The sequence below is a fragment of the Myodes glareolus genome, chromosome 25 (genome assembly GCF_982192425.1).
Source record: "Myodes glareolus chromosome 25, mMyoGla1.1, whole genome shotgun sequence".
In the NCBI taxonomy this organism is placed as follows: Eukaryota; Metazoa; Chordata; class Mammalia; order Rodentia; family Cricetidae; genus Myodes; species Myodes glareolus.
In genome coordinates this window covers 37210317-37218835 of record NC_142050.1, presented here as the reverse complement: position 1 = coordinate 37218835, position 8519 = coordinate 37210317, and the positions used below count along the sequence as shown (strand labels likewise).

The window sequence follows — 8519 nt, the reverse complement described above, 5'->3', positions numbered from 1 at the left end:
TGGTTTTTCATGTTAGTCCTTTAGAACACTATTGATTTTCCTCCGGTGCCTTTTGTGTGTGTGTTCACAGAAGTTTGGGTGTGTGACTATGTGCTGGGTTGGTTTTTTTCCCGGCAGTCTGTTATGGTTCTCTAAACTGACACCCCCATTGTGGGTGTTTAAGTAAGCAAGCAAGAGGTATTTACAGTCACCTTCCTGTCTGTTTCAGTGTGCAGCCAGAGGCCAGTCCGTTGGGGAACTCAGTTCCTGAGAAGGAGAGCACGAATGGGAAGGCTGGAGCCTCAGTGTGTCAGCATCCTCGTCTTTTGCTTTTCCTCTCTCCGTGTCTGCTGTGGAGGCCTGAGTTGTCTTAGCTCAGCCAAGCTGGCCCCCTCTCAACCTCCCCCAGGGCCTGGAACCCCTTAAGCAAATTGCTGGGTTTCTTTCGAGAGCAATCCTACCTTCAACCAAGAGCTCATTGCTCATTGTGGTTGCAGACCAGTATCAGCACGACTGGGAGCTGGGCAGTGTCCATTCTCCGCTCCACCCTAGACCCACGGACACTGGGCGTGGAGCTCAGCAGTCTGGGACTCCTGCTCAGGCAGACTCACTGATGCAAACACACCCCACCCCCACCTGCCCCTGCAACCCCCACCCCCACCCACGCCCCTCGGTTCTGTGGCAGTTGGCAGGGTGCCTGTTGGCTGGTACTCTTGGTTCCTCCGAGACCTCTGGGTCATTTTTAGGAAGAGTCGCAATGAATTTTGGTGAGAATTCCTCTTTTCTTTATTAAAACATCAAATCCTAAATCCTTCTTCTTTTCAAGTAGCAATTTTATCATGAGAACTCTTCTCCTTGATGGAACCGATTCCTGCTTTAACAAAGAAAAAGAAACAGCTTGAGGGAGTTACTTCAACTCACTGCTTGAGACCCTTACTTTGAGGAAGGCCTGGTGCTGGGAGTGGCTCTCAGCTGGGGACAGATCAGGTCAGAGAAAAGGGACGCGGGTCCTCAGTGGGCTTTTTCTCCGTCTCCTTTTATTCAGTCTGTAGTGACTGGGAGAGTGGGGTCCCGTGTTCCCGCGTCAGTTAAACAGTTCTGGAGACCCTCTTACCGATGTACCCAATGGTAGGCATATGTTTTATGTTCCCTCGTCAGTTAAACAGTTCTGGAGACCCTCTTACCGACACACCCAACGGTAGGTATATGTTTTGCTAATCCCCTAGGCGTCTACATTTTAAAAGAATTTGTCTTGTGTATGTGTGTGAAGACTAGAGCTGTGTACTGCCATGCCCAATTTTACGTGCGTTCCGGGATCTGAAGCCAGGTCCTCATGCTAGAGTAGCCATCCACAGAGCCACCTCCCTGATATACTTCTTAATCTGATCGAGTTGAGAATTAAAATTAATCATCACGAATATCAAACAGTAAGAGATAGTTCCTAATTTCCTAATGACAAAAGCAGACTGTGTTAATAACATTACGCCCCACCCATCCCCTTCACTGAATGTCGGCCAGACCCATCCACTACTAATAGCTATTTTGATTGTCATTTTTCTGTTGACACATTCCTAAATAAAAACGTATATATAGCCTTTTTTTTATAAAATAAACAATTTGGACATTAGCTGTTTACTTCCTGGTACTGAAGACGTAACTCCTTTGTTCTATTTCTTTGTTCTCTATCCATCTTGAAATTTTTTTGAGATTTCTTTTGAGAGAGAGAGCGAGCATATGCCTGTCACAGTACCTGTGTGGTCAGAGAATAACTTTGGGGACTAGGGTTCTCCTTCCACTATATGGGTCTCTGGAATCAAACTCGGGATATTCGGCTTTGTGGCAAATAGCTTCCTTGGATGAGTCTCTTTATGTTTTTTGATTTTGTTTTTTTGAGACGGGTTTTTCTGTGTAGTCCTGGCTGTCCTGGAACTCAACTTTCCAGACTGGCCTCAAACTCAGAGATATCCAGTGCTGGGATTAAAGGTGCGGGCCACCACTGCCCAGGCCAACTTTTCAGAATAGTTATTCCATTTTGGTTTAAATAAGTAGAGTTTAGGTGAGATCTACACAAAGCTCGCAGCATGCTATGATTGCTTCTGGCTCCAACCATTCTGAAGCTAAGGCGGACTTATTTCCCTACTTGCCTAGTTTTCTAAGTGTTTATTCATGAACACCCCACCCTATGCTCCAAAATACCCAGACGAGCATGAGACACACTCATCTCATACCTGTTGTTTTCTTTCTGGTGTTAAAGGAGCATTTCCAACGACCTTTCGATCTCTTTGTTTTCTTTTCAGAGACCTTCATCTTCCAAGCAGCCCCTGTCTTCCTGTCAGATCTAACAGGTTGTTCTCTGCGCCTGTGCGCAGCTCTTGTCCTGGGTTTGTCTTTTCTATTCTCCCAGGCTCATGAAACTTAGCAGGAAGTATTTAAGTAGTGCGGCATAAATCACCCTTCCTTGAATTGTACTTCGGATTCCTGCCCCTGGGTCCCAGTCCCTGTGAATAGATCATTATTTTGGCATATTCAAGATAATTTAGGCATAGGACCTAACTACTTTCTTCTTCCTAAAGTACTAGGGACTGAATAAACAAACCGAGGGCCTCCTGCGTGCCAGGCAAGCACTCCCTCACACTGAGCTGTATCCTCGTCTATTCTTAGTTTTCGTTTTGAAACAGTACCTTACTAAATTGTTCAGGTTGGCCTTCAATTCACTCTGTGCCCCAGTCAGGCCTTGAATTTGTTATCCACCTGCCTTATCCTCTTCAGTAGATGGGAGTAAAAGCTTCTGCCACTAAGCCTGGTTACTTTGTTACTAGAAAAGTACCTTCAGTTTGTTTATTCATTTTACTTAGTTTTTTGTTTGTTTGTTTGTTTGTTTGTTTTGAGACAAGGTCTCATTATAAAGCTTTGGCTAGCCTGAAACTCACGCTGTAGACCAGGCTATCTCTTCCTCCCAAGTGCTGGGATTAAAGGCATGCACCACTTCCACTTGGCTTTATTATTATTATTATTATTATTATTATTATTATAGACAGAATCATACTATGTTGCTGTTCTGCTGTCCTTGAACTTGCGATGTAGATCAGGCTGGCCTCAGACTCACAGAGATCTGCCGATCATTTCTTCCAGAGAATTGAGGTTAAAATCACGTACCACAATCTCAGAGCCTCTACTTCATTTTTAAAAATTTATTTATTATGTATATAGTGTTCTGGGCACCAGATCTCATTGTAGATGGGTGTGAGCCATCATGTGGTTTCTGAGAATTGAACTCAGGACCTCCGGAATGGCAGTCAGTTCTCTTAACCTCTGAGCCATCTCTCCAGCCCCTCTACTTTGTTTTTAAAATAGTTTTCCCAGATAGTGGTTAGAGCACATACATTACTGTTTCAAACACAAAAAGCAAAGGGCTTGGGCCGGTGGCACATGCCTATAATCTTAGCATGTGGGAGGTGGAGATTGGAGGGTTATCAAGGCTGTCCTTGGCTACATAGCAACTTTGAGGCTAGCCTACACTAGCTACACAAATCTATTTCAAAGACAACAAAACCAAGTTTCTTTTACAAATCTGGGCATGTTGCTGCTACACAATTATAACTCCAGGAAGATAAGGCAGGATGGTGGAGAATTCAGAGTCATCTTTCTTTGTTCTGTTTTTAAATTTGCATTACTTCTTATTGTTATTGCGTGCATGTGTGTGTGCCCATATGCATGATGTGCGTGACTGCACAGGTACTACAGTGCAGTAGTACAGCTCTGTGGAACTGATTCAGTCCCAGGGATTGAACTGAGGTTAATAGGATTGCACAGTAAGCAACCTGCCACCACACCATCTTGCCCACAACAGCCCGAGTCTCCTGAAATATGACTGAGATATAGTAAATTGCACACATTAATGCATTCAGACTTAGGCACATTCTGTGAAACTATCACCATGAATTGTTTCTCCCAAATCTTAATTCCTTTGTCCTTCCATCTTCTTACCCAGGGAGGATTATCGTGGAGGGTCCTATCTGCTGAGAGGTCCTTGAAGTCAGCGAACACATCAGACTCTTGAGTTTATTATCCCCTGGATTCTACGAGACTGTGCCTTTTTCAGCATATGGAGGAGAGAGATGGAGTGACGTAATGCAGACCTACAGACAAATCTCACCTGCTCCAGTCACTAGGAATGTACCTGCAGGCAAGTCAAGTCTTACTTCCCACGTTTAGAAGAGCCAGAGGCTACTCACGTGAAAGATCTAGAGATCAAAGGAAGAACGTGTTCTGTGTTCTGGTACTAGCCCCTGGAAGAGCTCCTAGCACACAAGACCTGCTCTACTCTCCAGTCTCTGCTCGCTGGCCTCTGGTTTCACAGACAACAGCCTTCTTTGTGTTGATCCCATTAGGTTTTCTATTTCTCTTGGATAGTGAAGTTTCTTCTTCCACTTTGTCACACCTTCTCCCTCCTACATCAGCCCTTCTCTAGCCTCACATCTACCTACCTTCAGACTTGGAATGTTTCTCTTTGAAGCCTCAAGAAACACAGTCTAGGACTGTGGCTCAGCAGTTAATAGCACTTGCTGCTCTTGTAGAGGACCCGTTCGGTGGATCACACCCACCTGCAACTCCAGTCTTAGGGGTCATAATGCCCTCGTCTAGCCTTCATAAGCTGCTTCTGTGGTACACATGGTGCACATGCACTTACACACACACACACACACACACAACTCAAACAAAGAAAGAAACAAATAAAAACAGTCTGGATTCAATTAGGGAACTTTTCTAGGTCACCCAAACCAATCCTCCAACAAAGAAATGGGTCAAATCTATTCTCAGTTCCTTGTCCATTTTTTTTTTTGTAGACAGTATTTCTGAGCTTAAAGACACTCCTGGATAAGGGTGACAAAAGCAAAAGAGGTTGAACAATTTTGCTTTATCATACATCCATATTACATCATCTGCCCCACGAATTTGTAACTACATGTTCCCTTTTTGTACTAAATATAAAGGGTGCTTTCAGTTGTCCTTATTTTTGGCAAGGCCAGGCTCATCCTGGCTTTAATCTTCCTAACACCTTTCATACACGTGTGTGCTACAATTCTGTATCTGTCCTTGACTGAATGTCCCTTTCTCTAAGTGACAATCTTGGATTTGGAGGAACTTATTCACTCCTCTCTCATGGCTTCTTCACTCCTGTGACTTATCATATTCTTAAAAGCAAAAGCTATTCTTTATATTCCCTTCCATTTCTTCATGGTGTTGTAAAATTTTATTTTATTTTTGCAGGGGTGGGTGTGCTGAGGACTGAACTTAGAGCCTCACCATGCAGGTGTTCTACCACTGAGCTGTAACTCCAGTTGCCAAGAAGAGTGAGCTCTTAGTAAGTCAACTTTCTTTTGTTACGTGAGCTAAAGTCACTTTTAAGTGCTTTGACTTAAAAGAATCTTTAGGTACGGTTGTACACCAGCACTTGGGAGACAGAGGCAGATAGATCTCTAAATGAGGCCAACCTGGTCTACATACTTCATTCCAAGCCAGCCAGGGCTACATAGTGAAATCTCAAAAAACAAAAACAAGAAACAAAAACAAAAAAACCCCAAAAACAAACAAACAAACAAACAAAAAAACCCCAACTTATCCATCAAACATATGGAGATCGATTTTTTTAACCTTAACAACTCCTGAACATTAAACCTGGTTATATGACTGTTTTTGAAGTACTTAATAAAAAAGATAACTGGAAATTCTGATTTCTGTCTGCTACCCTGTGCGGCAATGTACTGAGTGACAGTTTACAGCTTTTGCCCTGTGTGCTGGTGCATGCCTTTGATCTCAGTGCACAGGACAGGCAGAAGCAGGTCGGTTTTTTGTGAGTCTGAGGCGAGTCAGAGCTATATATCCTGTCTCAAAAAACTGTTTTTCTGTCTATGTGCATGTATGTGTGCCTTTGTGGGTAGAGGTCAGAGACTGGCACTGGGTGTCTTCCTCAACAACTTTCTACCTTATTTTTGGAGACAGTCTTTCACTGGTCCTGGACCTGATGTGACTAGCCCTGCTGGCCAGCATCTCCATCTCTCCAATGCTGAGCTTCGTACCTGACTTTTTTACTTAGGTGCAGGGACTGAGCTCAGGTTCCCAGGCTTGCACGATGAGCGCTTCACCAAGGGAGCCATTGACCCAGCTCCATCTTTTACAACTTCTATGTAATTAGAAAACAAAAGGTTTCAAACCCCTGCAGATTTAATGTTAATGTCCTCATTCATAACTATAAAGGAATAAATCTGAGGCAATAAAATTGAGACAGGACTCTCAATTTAATCGGACTTACAGATTTATTTGAGCATAAATGAACTATGCACGGGCAAAAAGATAAGACAGAAATGAGAAATAAAAAATTTACATTTATTTATATAGTGTATGTGGGGTGCAGGGAGATGGGTGGGTGGTGAGGCATATGCAGCCACACTGCATATGTGGAGGTCAGAGGACAACTTTCAGGAGTTGGTTCTCTCTTCCAACCACATGGGCCTTGGGAACTGAACTCAGGGTGTCAGGCTTGGCAGCAAGTGCCTTCGCTCATTAGCAATTTCACTGACTTCTTCAATTATAATATCTTTGTTGTTGTTGTCTTGTTTTTTTCAGACAGGGTCTTTATGTAGCTCTGGTTTTCCTTGAAATCATTCTGTACGCAAGGCCAGCCTTGAACTCAAAGATATCCACCTGCGTCTGCCTCCCAAGCTGGGATTAAAGGCATATGCCACCACCAGCTGGTCCTTTAATATCCTAATATGAACTGTCAGTGTAGAATTTCCCTAGCTCCTAGATTAGAAGCGAAGTCAACCACCCTAATAACAAGCTGCTAGTTTTGCATACTGGGTCTTTTTTCACTGTGACTCTGTTTTCCTTCTTTTCCAGCACCCAAGATGCAGTCCTTTGCTTTACCAGACTTTATCTGTTTCCTTCCATCTCATAAAATTAAAACTTCCCAGTCTTCTGGGTATGAGGATATTTTCTGTCTCTTGGGTTAATATAATGAGCCATTGTGAGGATCAAGTAATAGAAAGTGCTATAAACAAATCATGAGGCTGGAGAGATGTTTTAGTGATTAAGATCATTTGTTGCTCTTGCAGAGGACTCAGGTTCAGTTCCCAGCACCACGTGGTGGTTTACGATCATCAGTAACTCCAGGTCCAGGAGCTCTTACCCCCTTCTAACCTCCACAGGCATCAGGCATGCACATGGTACACAATACATACAAGCAAGCAAAACTTTCATGCACATATATCTAAAAAATATTAAAAATTCAAGAAATCACTATCAATTAATGCATGACAATAGCTTAAAGTAGAAGTCTAAAACATATTTTTTTTTTCCAAAGAAACTAGCAGACACAGTTACGGAGACAGGAAAGTGCCAGCAGTACTATAAACAAAATTACTACGTCGGAGAAATGCGGCTTCTGGGGAGGAGCACTAAACACATGCACAGCTCAGAGGTCTACTGCCAGGACTGCAGCACCCATGACCTAGACAGAGGGAGCCTCACCAGAATTCTTACACCTGTGTGGAGGCAGGTGTCTTTCTGGAAGTTAGTTTTAATTCTCTTTTTAAATTGTGTGTATGTGTGCACACACATGCCATGATATGTGAGCATAGATCAAAGGATGACTTACAGGAGTTGGTTCTCTCCTACCACGTAGGTCTTGGAGATAGAACTCAAGATTGTCAGACATGGTGGCAAGCATCTTTACCCTCTGAGCCATCCTGCCATCATATTTTTAAAAATTTAAACTCCAATTTGAGATAATTTTCTAGCCGCTCTTTTGTCCTCTCTAATACTATTAATAACCAAACAATTATGGATAATTACAGATAACATCTATATGGCTTATTATGAGCTAAGCTGCACTCAGCAGTAGGCTATCTCATTTAATGAATCCTAAGCTGAGGCAGATATTCTTATCTTTCTCATTAAAATGAAAAAAAAGAAACTAAAACTCGTTCATAAGTTGTCATAGAGATAGTCGGGTGCAGAATCCAAACCCATGTACGTAATTGCTATGTCTGGAGGCTGCCACTAAAATGTTGGCATTATCCAGAGTTCTACCCTGCATCCCTTTTTCCTCAACATTAAACATTTGTGTGCAGAGCTTCTTTATCTCCCCCACTTTTAAAAAGATTTTTATCCTTATAGTGTTCTCAAGCCTGATTTTTTTCATGTGCCCTTAAAACCATTTTCATTTTCAAACTCAACCAGTAGACCAAACACGAATACAGGGATTTACTAAATAAAGCTCTTCTTAATGAAGTCTATTAAGTGGAATGGAATGTCCATTTGCCACAATATTGGTGGCACTTAATCAGATGACTAAGATGGTGTCTCAGGTGCTGTCTACTGGGTTTCTCAGCATCATCAAGTTATCTAGGTTTCTCTGCTTACACGTTTTAGCTGTGGTTCTTAGACATGCTAGTCAAGTCCTCTTCCTGTAAGCTACACTCCCAGCCCTCCCTTTATAATTACTAAGAGTTTTGTGGGGGTTTATTTGAAATTACGGT

General features: G+C 42.7%; 1 long non-coding RNA gene across 1 annotated transcript; it reads left to right on the top strand.

Annotated features, from left to right (window-relative positions):
- Window positions 1–647: 647 nt before the first annotated feature.
- Window positions 648–6972, top strand: LOC146889533 (uncharacterized). The gene is made up of 4 exons (XR_014999891.2): window positions 648–746; window positions 3971–4165; window positions 5251–5344; window positions 6880–6972. It is a non-coding gene; the product is annotated as an uncharacterized LOC146889533 (long non-coding RNA).
- Window positions 6973–8519: the final 1547 nt, after the last annotated feature.